The sequence below is a fragment of the Orcinus orca genome, chromosome 16 (assembly GCF_937001465.1).
Source record: "Orcinus orca chromosome 16, mOrcOrc1.1, whole genome shotgun sequence".
Lineage (NCBI taxonomy): Eukaryota > Metazoa > Chordata > Mammalia > Artiodactyla > Delphinidae > Orcinus > Orcinus orca.
This window is the reverse complement of record NC_064574.1, coordinates 84023559-84034661: the sequence shown is the minus strand read 5'-3', so window position 1 is coordinate 84034661 and position 11103 is coordinate 84023559.

The following is an 11103-nucleotide window of genomic DNA, read 5'->3' as shown; positions in this document are numbered from 1 at the left end:
CCCCTGGGGTTGGTGTGTGTGTGTGTTGGGGGTGAAGGCAGGTGGCAGGGGTGGGCCTGGGAACCCTCCTGCTGCAGGTTTCCGAGTTAGAGGTCAGGCCCACACAAACCAGCAGAGCGGACTTCCTCCTGCCTTGGCACGTGTGCCTTGACGAGCTTGGAGGTACGGGGCCTGGGTGCCCCCTTTCCATACTGCAGGGGGCCTTGTGTGCATCCGTCCACACGCCAACACAGCAGGCTTGGGCCCCTTGGGACCTGGATGTGCTGTCTGGGCGCCCTTGGAGGACAGGCCCTGGGAGAAGTCAGCTGGATGACCTAAGCTTGGAGTCCAGGGAGGACGCCTTCATGAGAACAGGACCCCTAGGCCCAGCTTGGGGAGGAGGGGAGGCACTTCTCTTATTTGGCAGATAAGAAGCTGAGGAAGTTTCCAACCTCGAGGGGGGACCTGGGTCCTGAGCCCACCCTGTGGTCGCGGCCCCTGGCAGACCTCCAGGTGGTCAGCCCTGCAGGGACTCCAGAGAGGCAGACGCTGGGTTGGGCCCTTCTATGCAGTATCATGTTACCCAGAGCATACCTGTTCCCATCTTACAGAGGAGGAGACTGAGGTTCAGAGTAGCGAGGCAGAGCTTTGAGGGTGGAACGGGGTGCCCCATGGGTGTCCAGTAAGTAGGCGGTGATTGAAGATGGACTTGGGCGTGTGGCCGTCTTGCGGGGGCAGCGGGACCAGAGGGGCCTGAGCTGTCAGCAGAAGCGCTGATTGGCTGCTGATGACGAAACTGGGATGCCTGCGCTGTGATTGGTGGTCCCTGGGGGCGGGAGTCTCGAGATTGACAAGCACAGATGGCGGCTACAAAGGGACGTCGGGCTCTCAGCGGGGTCCAGGCGGCCAACCCTCCACCACTGTTAAAGCCAGGCTGGAAGCCAGAAAAGTCTCAGTGACGTGGAAGGGAACAGATGAGTCCTCCGGAGCCAAGCTCCTCCAGACTGCAGGGATGGGGATGCACTGGAAGGGGCTCAGGGAGGGGTCCCCAGTTGGGCAGTTGAGCGAGGTTGAGCGAGGTGGTTCCCTGCGGTGCCCGGGGTGGGCGCCTGCCCAGGAGCAGGAATGACCTGTCCTGGAATGATGCAGGCACCCCTCCCCGCATCCTCCCAGCCAGGCCCAGGCACTGATTCTGAATTCCACGCGTTCTGCAAAAATGGGCGCAGAGCAAGTGACTGCGCGTTACAGGGGCTTATTCCCCCGCCCCACACACACCCCGCGAATGAGGCGCAAAGGCTGGTGGGGGAGGTTGATCACACCTAGGGAGGAGGGGGGCCTAACCCAATACTAGGGACAGGAAAGGCAACCAGGGCAAGGGAACCGCACGAGCAAAGGTCAAGTGGGAGGAACCTTGGGGCGGGGCCTGGTTGGGTCCCGGATGAAGAGTGGATTTGAGTGAGGCCATTGTCTCTAGGCCCACGTGGAGGCGACAGGCGTTACCGGAAGGCGGCAGACACTCCCGGGGGCGCAAATGGAGCACCGTGGGGACCACCAGATTCACTCCTGCGCACGCACCGGGACTCCCCGTGTCCTGGTCGAAAGGTGCCCCCCGTCAGAATTGGCTCTGGGGCCCCCAGGGCGCAGATTCCAGAGCAAAGGATGCGGTTCTTCCTCAGCGATTCCCAGTTCACAAGGGTCACTGTGTGATCCTGCACACACGCACACGGGCTTGTGTACATGCATGGGTGAGTGCACACAGGAACACAGGCATGTACAGGAGCCCAGTGCACACACAACACGCATGCACGTAGAGACATACGTGGACGCAGGCACAGGCACACGGACCAGCCCACAGGAACAAAGAGCTTACGGTTTGCTCACCAGCCTGCATTGACTCAGCCCACAGGCTTCCAACCACTGTGCCTGGGGACTCCGTTCCCCTCAGTTTTCCCAGATCCTGACTGCAGCTCCTCTCACCTCCAGCTGGGTCAGGGGCCAGTGGGCCCCACAGTTCTGAGGCTGGGTTCCCCCCAAGCCTGCCATGGAGGGCCAGCAAGAGGCCAGGCTCCCACTGCTCAGATGGGGACATCAAGGCCTAGAGAAATGCCCAGTGAGTCTGGGCAGCTGCAGCCAGTGCTCCAAGCTACTCGTTGGGGTTAATTGTGAGCCTAAAAGATCATGTCAGAAGAAAAACATTCAATTAAACTTGTAAGGAAGAAAAAAGGAAGGAGAGGCAGCCCTTCTTCCCTTCCATGGCTCTTTTCCCTGTTAGGGGCAGGACTGCCGGAGGCCGGGCAGATGGGGGCAGCTGCGGTCCCCAGGATGTAACCTGGCCAGAGTAAACTGGGATCTCCACAGGTTGGTCCTTTAGGTCCGTCTTGGGGTGGGACCCCAAGCCCTGCTGGGGGCTCCAGCCCCAGCAGGACACAGGTGGTCCCCCCTGGTGGGGGGAAGCCTCTGAACTTCCTAGGTGCATCTCCACAGGACACTTCAAGCCCCCTGCCCTCCCCAGCTCAGGCTCCTTCCCTGTTCATTTCTGGGGAGACCTCAGTGGAGGATATCCCAGACCTGGCTGGGCCCTGCTTCCCCCAGGGCCTCTGCCAGAATTGCGAAGTATGAGAGGTGACCTCCAGTGACCTTGGGGCTCGTATCTCACACTGAAGTGTAAGGTAGGTGAGGCTACAAAGGGACCCCCGCCACTCTGGACTTCCTGGGGACCCTCTGGCCTCAGTTTCCCTCATTTGAGCGACGGACCCCTGGTTCCCTGGGCCTCAAGACTGTCAGATGGGGGAGGGGCTCTGAGACCTCCGGGGCAGCGAAAGGAGAAGGGAACAGATGGGGTCTCCCCAGGCAGAAGGAGGCCTGGAGAAGGGGCTCAGGCCTGGGAAGGGTAGGCTGGAGCTGAGCATTTGGCCTGAAGCCCCAGCCCTTTAGTGGGGCCCCTGAACTTAACCAGGAGGAGGCTGATTCTCCGTGAGGAGATGGGGGGAAGAGAAATTGCTCTCCTCTCCCCGCCCCCTCCCCCCAGTCCAGGCCTGACCCCCAGAAGGGGAAGGGAGACCCACCTTCCAGGAACCTGGAACTGGGCAAGCTGCTCTGAAAGGTTTACTATTACTATCATTATTGTTACTTTAAGAATTAAGAGAGGGACTTCCCTGGTGGCACAGTGCTTAAGAATCTGCCTGCCAATGCAGGACACACGGGTTCAAGCCCTAATCCAGGAAGATCCCACATGCCCCAGAGCAACTAAGCCAGTGTGCCACAACTACTGAGACTGCACTCTAGAGCCCACGAGCCACAACTACTGAAGCCCTCGCGCCTAGAGCCTGTGCTCTGCAACAAGAGAAGCCACCACAATGGGAAGCCCGCACACCGCAACGAAGAGTAGTCCACACTCACCACAACTAGAGAAAGCCCGCGCACAGCAAAGAAAACCCAATGCAGTCAAAAAAAAATAAATAAGGGCTTCCCTGGTGGCGCAGTGGTCGAGAGTCCACCTGCCGATGCAGGGGACACGGGTTCGTGCCCCGGTCCGGGAGGATCCCACATGCCGCGGAGCGGCTGGGCCCGTGAGCCACGGCCGCTGAGCCTGCGCGTCCGGAGCCTGTGCTCCGCAACGGGAGAGGCCACAACAGTGAGAGGCCCGCGTACCACAAAAAAAAAAAAAAAAGATAAAAGACAACCTAAGTGCCCATCAATAGATGAATGGATAAAAATGGATAAAGAAGATGTGATACACACACACACACACACATACACACACACAATGGAATACTGCTCAGCCATAAAAAAGAATGAAATCTTGCCATTTGCGACAATGAGGCTGGGCCTAGAGGTATTATGCTAAGTGAAATAAGTCAAAGACGAATACCATACGATTTCACTTACATGTGAAATCTAAAAAACAAAACAAATGAGCAAACATAACAAAACAAACAGACTCAGACACAGGGAACAAACAGGTGGTTGCCAGAAGGGAGGGATTGGGGGGATGAGTGAAATAGGTGAAGGGGATTTAGAGGTACAAGCTTCCAGTTACAAAATAAATGTCACCAGAATGAAAGGTACAGCATAGGGAATATAGTCAATAATATTGTAATAACTTTGTATGGTGACAGATGGTAACCAGACTTGTGGTGATCATTTTGTAACGTATATAGTACATTAGTGTAATGTATACTATGTATATGTATGATCTAATGTACACTATGTTGTACACCTGAAACCAACACAACGTTGTAAGTCAATCATGCTTCAATAAAAAAATCAACAAACATAACAGGACTTCCCTGGAGATCCAGTGGTTAAGACTCCGCGCTTCCACTGCAGGGGACGCGGGTTTGAGCCCTGGTTGGGGAAGATCCCACATGCTGCACAGCATGGCCAAAAAAAAAAAAAAAAAAAAAAATCAAGAAACATGACAAGTATGTACCGGCACACAGGCACTCAAAGTCATCAGTTCTCCCAGAAACAGATGGATACAAGCGTTCAGGCCAAGTGACTACTTTGGAGGTGACCCGGGGACAGGGAGAGGAGGCAAGAAGGAAGGCAATGGCAGGGCAGCACCGTGGGCACCGGGCCCTGAACCGCTCTGGGTGGTTCAGGAGATCAGGACAACACACTGCAGAGCCCTCCCTGAGGAGCAGGGACGCAGGCCTGTCACCACCAAACCTCTCCATCATGGTGGGCTGCTTTCCAGAGCGCCAAGCTGTACTCTGGACTTCCCCTGTGTGGACAGGACGGATGTGTGCCTGCAGCTGGGGGACTGCTGGGCGGGGGGCAGAGGGTGGCGCGGGGGTTCGAAGGCAGCACCTCTGCTGCAGAGGGGGAGCCGAGGGGATATGTGAGGGGCACCGACATGGCTGCTACGGCCTATGTTGTCATGCACTTATTATCATGACCCCCGTTGTATTTATTTTATTCCAATTAACTAAATAACTTTTAATTGTGGTAAAATACACTAGCACAAAAGCTGCCATCTTAACCATTTCTAATGGTTCAGCGATGTTAGGAATATCCACATTGTTGTGCCATCACCTAATCGCCACCGTAATCTCCGGAACTCTTCATCTTGTAAAACTGACACTGTCCCCTCCCCCAGCCCCTGGCACCCACCCTTACACTGTCTGCCTCTATGAATGTGATACTGTAGGGACCTCATCCAAGTGGAATCATACAGTATTTGCCCTTTTGTGAGTGGCTTATTTCACTCAGCATAATGGCCTCAAAGTTCATCCATGCTGTATCAGGTGCCAGCATCTCCTTCCTTTTAAAGGCTGAATACTATTCCAATGTACTGGTACGCCCCATCTGTCAGTGGACATTTGGGTTGCTTCCATCTATTGGCTATTGTGAATAATGCTGCTATGAACATAGGTGTACAAGACCCTGCTTTCAATTCTTTTTTTTTCTCTTTGGCTGCACGGCATGGCATGTGAGATCTTAGTTCCCCGACCAGGGATCGAACCCATGCCCCCTGCAGAGGAAGTGTGGATTCTTAACCACTGGACTACCAGGGAAGTCCCCCTGCTTTCTTTCTTTTTTTTTTTTTTTTAATTTTTAAATTATTTATTTATTTATTTTTGGCTGCATTGGGTCTTCGTTGCTGCTTGCGGTCTTTCTCTAGTTGCAGAGAGTGGGGGCTACTCCTCGTTGTGGTACGCAGGCTTCTCATTGCGGTGGCTTCTCTTGTTGCGGAGCATGGGCTCTAGTTGCGTGGGCTCTAGTAGTTGTGGCCCACGGGCTTAGTTGCTCCGCGGCATGTGGGATCCTCCCAGACCAGGGATCAAACCCGTGTCCCCTGCATTGGCAGGCGGACTCCTAACCACTGCGCCACCAGGGAAGCCCTGCTTTCAATTCTTTTGGGCATAGACCCAGAAGTGGAATTGCTGGTTCATGTGGCCATTCTAATTTTAATGTTTTGAGGAACTGCCATAATGTTTTCCATAGCAGCTGCACCATTTTACATTCCCAGCAATGGTGCACGAGGGTTTTATTTTATTTTTTGACACACGCAGCATTGTATGCGTCCACTGCTCCGTCCGTTCACTTGTCACCTAACACATGCCGGTTTTCCTTATCTGCCCAGACAGACCTCACTCTGTCTTCTCACGCTCAGCCCTGTGACATCCTGTCTTATCTACCTCGTCCCCTGCTCACGGACGTTCACATCCTTTCTCATCTGTCATGCCTGGCACAAACATGGCTGAATGGAACAACGGTGGGTAGGAGCCTTTTTACAAGTCTCTGGGGTAAATTCCTGGAAGGATTAAAATTCTTGGGTCACTTGACATTTTGATAGATGTAGTCTGATGGCCTCCCCAAAAGACGCTCCCCCCGGCCCCTGCCCAGCTGTGGGTGTTTCTTTACACTTTTCCCAACGTGGATGGAATCACTCTTGAAGCTTCCTGCCAAGCTGAGAGGTGAGAAGCCGGGTCCTACGTGTGTTGGTGTGTGCCATCAGCACTGTGCTCGGGTTAGTCTGCTAACTGGGAACACAGGGTGTCTGGCCCAGGGGGCTCCTGCCTGCTGGGCTTCCTCCTTTCCCAAAGCACCACTGGCAGATTTGAGGGGTATAAATAAAAACCTCATACATCTCCCAGGGCTCCAGATAAAGTCTCATCAAAGAGCTGGTAACCGGGACTTCCCTGGTGGTGCAGTGGTTAAGAATCCGCCTGCCAATGCAGGGGACACGGGTTCGAGCCCTGGTCTGGGAAGATCCCACATGCCTCCGAGCAACTAAGCCCATGCGCCACAACTACTGAGCCTGCACTCTAGAGCCTGCAAGCCACAACTACTGAGCCCATGTGCCACAACTACTGAAGCCTGCATGCCTAGAGCCAGTGCCCTGCAACAAGAGTAGTCACTGAATAAGAAGTCAGTGCACCACAACTAAGAGTAGCCCCCGCTCGCTGCAACTAGAGAAAGCCCGTGCGCAGCAACAAAGACCCAACACAGCCAAAAATAAAAATAAAATAAATTTATTAAAAAAAAAAAGAAAAAAAGAAAAAGAGCTGGTAATCAAGGAGGCCCTGGGTCCCTGCAGCTCCAGATGTGCTCAAGGGGGCTCCAAGGTGGCTGATGGTCAGCCAGTCCCCTCACTCACATGGGCCAAGGTCCTCCCCACAGAGGCTGTCCTCTTTGAGGGTGTAGGCTGTGCCCTGTCTGGCTCCCTTCCCCTTCTGTTTATTTTTTTCACTCTTTTTTTGTGTGTGTTTCTTTGTTTTGGATAGTTTCTATTGCTGTCTTCAAGTTCAGTAACCTTTTTTTTTTTTTTTTCTTTTTTCCCCTGTAGCATCTAATCTGTTATTAATGCCACACAGGGTATTTTTTTAAAAATATAAAACATTGTATACTTTCATCTTTAGAAGTTTAATTTGGGTGGGTTTCCTCCCACCCTTTTTTTTTTTATCATGCTCATGTCTTCTTTTGCCTTCTTGAGGGAATCGATTTACATCTATCTATAACAGCTGTTTTAATGTCCTTGTCCACTAACTGTATCTTCTTGCTTCTAGTGATTGATTTTCTTCCATCCTTAATATGGGTTGTATTTTCCTGCTTCATTGCCTGCCTTGTAATTTTTGATCCAATGACAGATATTTAGATTTTCATGTTGTTGTATGCTGGATTTCTTTTCTCTCTTTTTAAAAATATTTTAATTAATTAATTAATTTTTGGCTGTGTTGGGTCTTAGTTGTGGCAGTCAGGCTTCTCTCTAGTTGTGGCATGTGGGCTACCTAGTTGTGGCATGCAGGCTCTCTGGTTGTGACATGGGCTTAGTGGCCCTGTGGCATGTGGGATCTTAGTTCCCTGACCAGGGGTCGAACCCGCGTCCCCTGCGTTGGAAGGTAGATTCTTAACCGCTGGACCACCAGGGAAGTCCGAATTTCTTTTCTTTGTGTTTCTTTTAATGTCTGTTAGCTTCATATGTTTTTGCTCTGGGTTGAAGTTAAAGTACTTGGAACAGCTTGATCGTTTGGAGGCTTGCTTTTAAGTTTGGGGCCAAAGCAGCCCTTCAGCCTTTCATGCCCACTATGGCGGCGACATCTTTCTGAGAATTCTAGCCCTGATCCATGCCCTTAGATTCTTTGCTCTGCTGTGGGGAACATGAACTATTCCCAGTGCTGTGTGGCCTTTGTGGGTCGTTTAGTCTGCTTCTTTCTGCTGGTTATTTCCTGGCCTGGCACCGGGTCCTCACATGCATTAACTCGTCAATTGTCAGCTGAAGACAGAGGAGGCCCCTCTGCAGACCCCTAGAGCAGCTCTCCCCTCTTTTCTGCTCTTTTGCTCTGCGGATTCTCGGTCTCACCAAATTCTCAACTCTCCTCAACTCTGGGAGTCCACTGGTCTCCGCCAGGGCTTCCTGTTCCTGTGCTGCAGCCTGGACAACTCTCCAGAAAGGAGGCTGGGAAATTGTAGAGTTCACCTCATTTGTTTCTCTTGTCTCAGGGGTCACTGACTTTGCTCCTGTTGTCCACTGTCTGAAGACTATTGTTTCATATATTTTGTCTGATTTTTTAGTTACTTAAGGGGGAAGGGTGAATCCAGTCATCCTTGTTACTCCACATGGCCAGAAGTGGTATTTCTCCCCTCCCTCCCTCCTCCTTCCTCTTTCTTCTCCTTCTCCTTTTTGTTAAATAACATCTTTATTGTGTGATAATTCACATACCATAAATTCATCACCTCAAAACGAAAGACTGTAGGGACTTCCCTGGCAGTCCAGTGGTTAAGACTCTTCGCTCCAAATGCAGAGGGCATGCACTCTTTTTTTTTTTGGCACGCACTCTTTAGCTGTCACCCCCTATCCCTCCATGGCCCCCTCCAACCCTAAGCAACCACTAATCTACTTTTTGTCTATATAGGTTTGCTGATTCATATAAATGAAATCACACAATCTGCAGCCTTTTGTGTTTGGCTTCTTTCACTTAGCATAATGTTGTCAAGATTCATCCACATTGTCGGAGGTGTCAGGACTTCTTTCTTGTACGGCCAAATGATATCCCATTGTATGGAGAGACCCCATTTTGTTTATCCGTTCATCAGATGATGGACATTTGGATTGTTTCCACTTTTTGGCTATTTATGAATAATGCTAAATTATCATGGTATTAAACACATTCTAGGGAAACATCTCTGTAGATTTATAACCCCAGCTCTTGATATCTGCACCATCAGGACACCTGTAAAATCCCAGCCCATTAGAGCAGGGAGGGCTTTTCAGGCTACCCAGCCAACCCCTCCACTTCACAGATGGGGGAATGGATGCTCCAGCTGGCAGGTGACTTGCCCACCATACCAGCAGTGGAAGGAACACTCACCCACATTTTCTGATCCTAAAAACAATGAAGGTAACATTTGCGTGGCTCCTGTGGGTCGGGCTGCATCTTCACATACACTATCTCATTTGATGCCCTACATCCCCCTTCTGAGGTGGGTCTTTTTATCCTCATTTCACAGATTTCTTCTTCCAACAGTTATTGCCTGAGCACCCCAGACCCTGAACTGGTGCTGGAGATGTTGAGCTGGGCAGAATGGTGCTCCTGGGATTTCAGGGAGGCAGGCACTGTGGAAAATATTCCAAAGGTAGGGAATCAATCAAAGATGGTTAGTGCCTCATGAGGATAGAGGTCAGGGGACTGGGCTGTGTCTCAGAGGCAGGAAATGGCAGAGCTGGGTAGGAACGCCCAGCTTTAAGGTCGCTCTAGGCTTCCTTTTTGGCCTTACTCCCCATCAGAAGGGAGAGAAAGGATATGTCTGTGGGGGAGGTGTCAGCTTCCCCGAGGTCTGAGGCTGTGAGCAGGCTTGGCCCCCAGGGCGCCTGGGACAGGGGCAGCCGGGCCTCCAGCAGGTCGCCGAGATGTGCCTCTGCCTGCACAGTGCCCTTCCCTTGAGCTATGGGCATGTCTCCGTCTTATAGAGACATTGACCCTTATAACTCATGCGTTTCAGCATGCGAGGTGAAGCTGCCTTTGAAGACTGGGCAAGGACGCCTGGTGGAGGTGATTCAGGGCCCTAACTCTGGGCTGTGTGCATTTTATAATCATAGCTTCGCTTTTGTTCCAATTTGGTTTCTCTGTTTGTTTTTATATCATATGTATTTTTGATAAGTGGCCTTAAACGCGATAGAAATGAGTAAAGGGGGGAGGGGGAGAGAGAGAGACAGAGAGGACCAGACTTGGGGCCAACAGAGAAAGGAGGGACAGAGCCATTTAAGAAGGCTGCGGCCACAGTCCCCCCCAGGCGCCTCTTCCAGCCGTGAGAGGCGAGCCGCGCACAGGGGGGGCCACAGGCTTGGTTTGGGGCACGCTGGGCGCTGCGCGAGGTGGTTTGTGTGCGCTGGCCCCGGGGAGCCCTTGACAGCCCCCGCCCGTCGTGCTGGGGGGAAGCTCGGGCCGCTAGGGGCGAGGGGCCCTGGGAGGCCATCTACGGGGCTGCAGTCTCAGACAAACCGCAGCAGGGCTCAAAGCTGCCCGCGGCGGTTTCTAGCCATTGCGCTCTCTTGCTCGGGGTGGTTTCCTGCTGCCGAGGCCGCGGAGGAGCGGGTGGAGCAGCGGCGGAGGGAGGGGGCCGCTGGCTCCAGGGCGGGAGAAGCTCGGTTGGGCCCTGGTGGGGGCTTGGAGGGGAGGGGAGGAGGGACAGCACCGGGTCTGCGACGCCCAGAGGGCCGGAGAGAGGGCTCGGCGGGGCAGGAGGCTACTCCCCCTGTCGCCGCACCCAACCTACTGACAAGCCCTAGGCGATGAAGAGGAGCCAGGTTGGGGTCTTTCCCCACCCTCTTGGCTGCAGGCACCTCCTCTAGGCCACCTCCCCAGCCCATGGGAGCCTCCTGCTGCGTCTTCTGTTCCCGCGGTCTGGTGTTTTAGTGGCATGTTTTTTGTCACCACTGCTGCGGAGCCTGACAGCCCAAGCCCACCCAGTTGAGTGGCGCCTTCCTGAGGCCCAGCCTAAGCCTGTACCATTTAGTGGCGCGTGCACAGGTGCCCACTGTGTGCAGGGCGTGGGGCATGGTCTCAGTGCCGCAAGGATTTTATTTTTTATACAGCAGGTTATTAGTCATCAATTTTTTTTTTTTTTTTTTTTTTTGCGGTACGCGGGCCTCTCACTGTTGTGGCCTCTCCCGTTGCG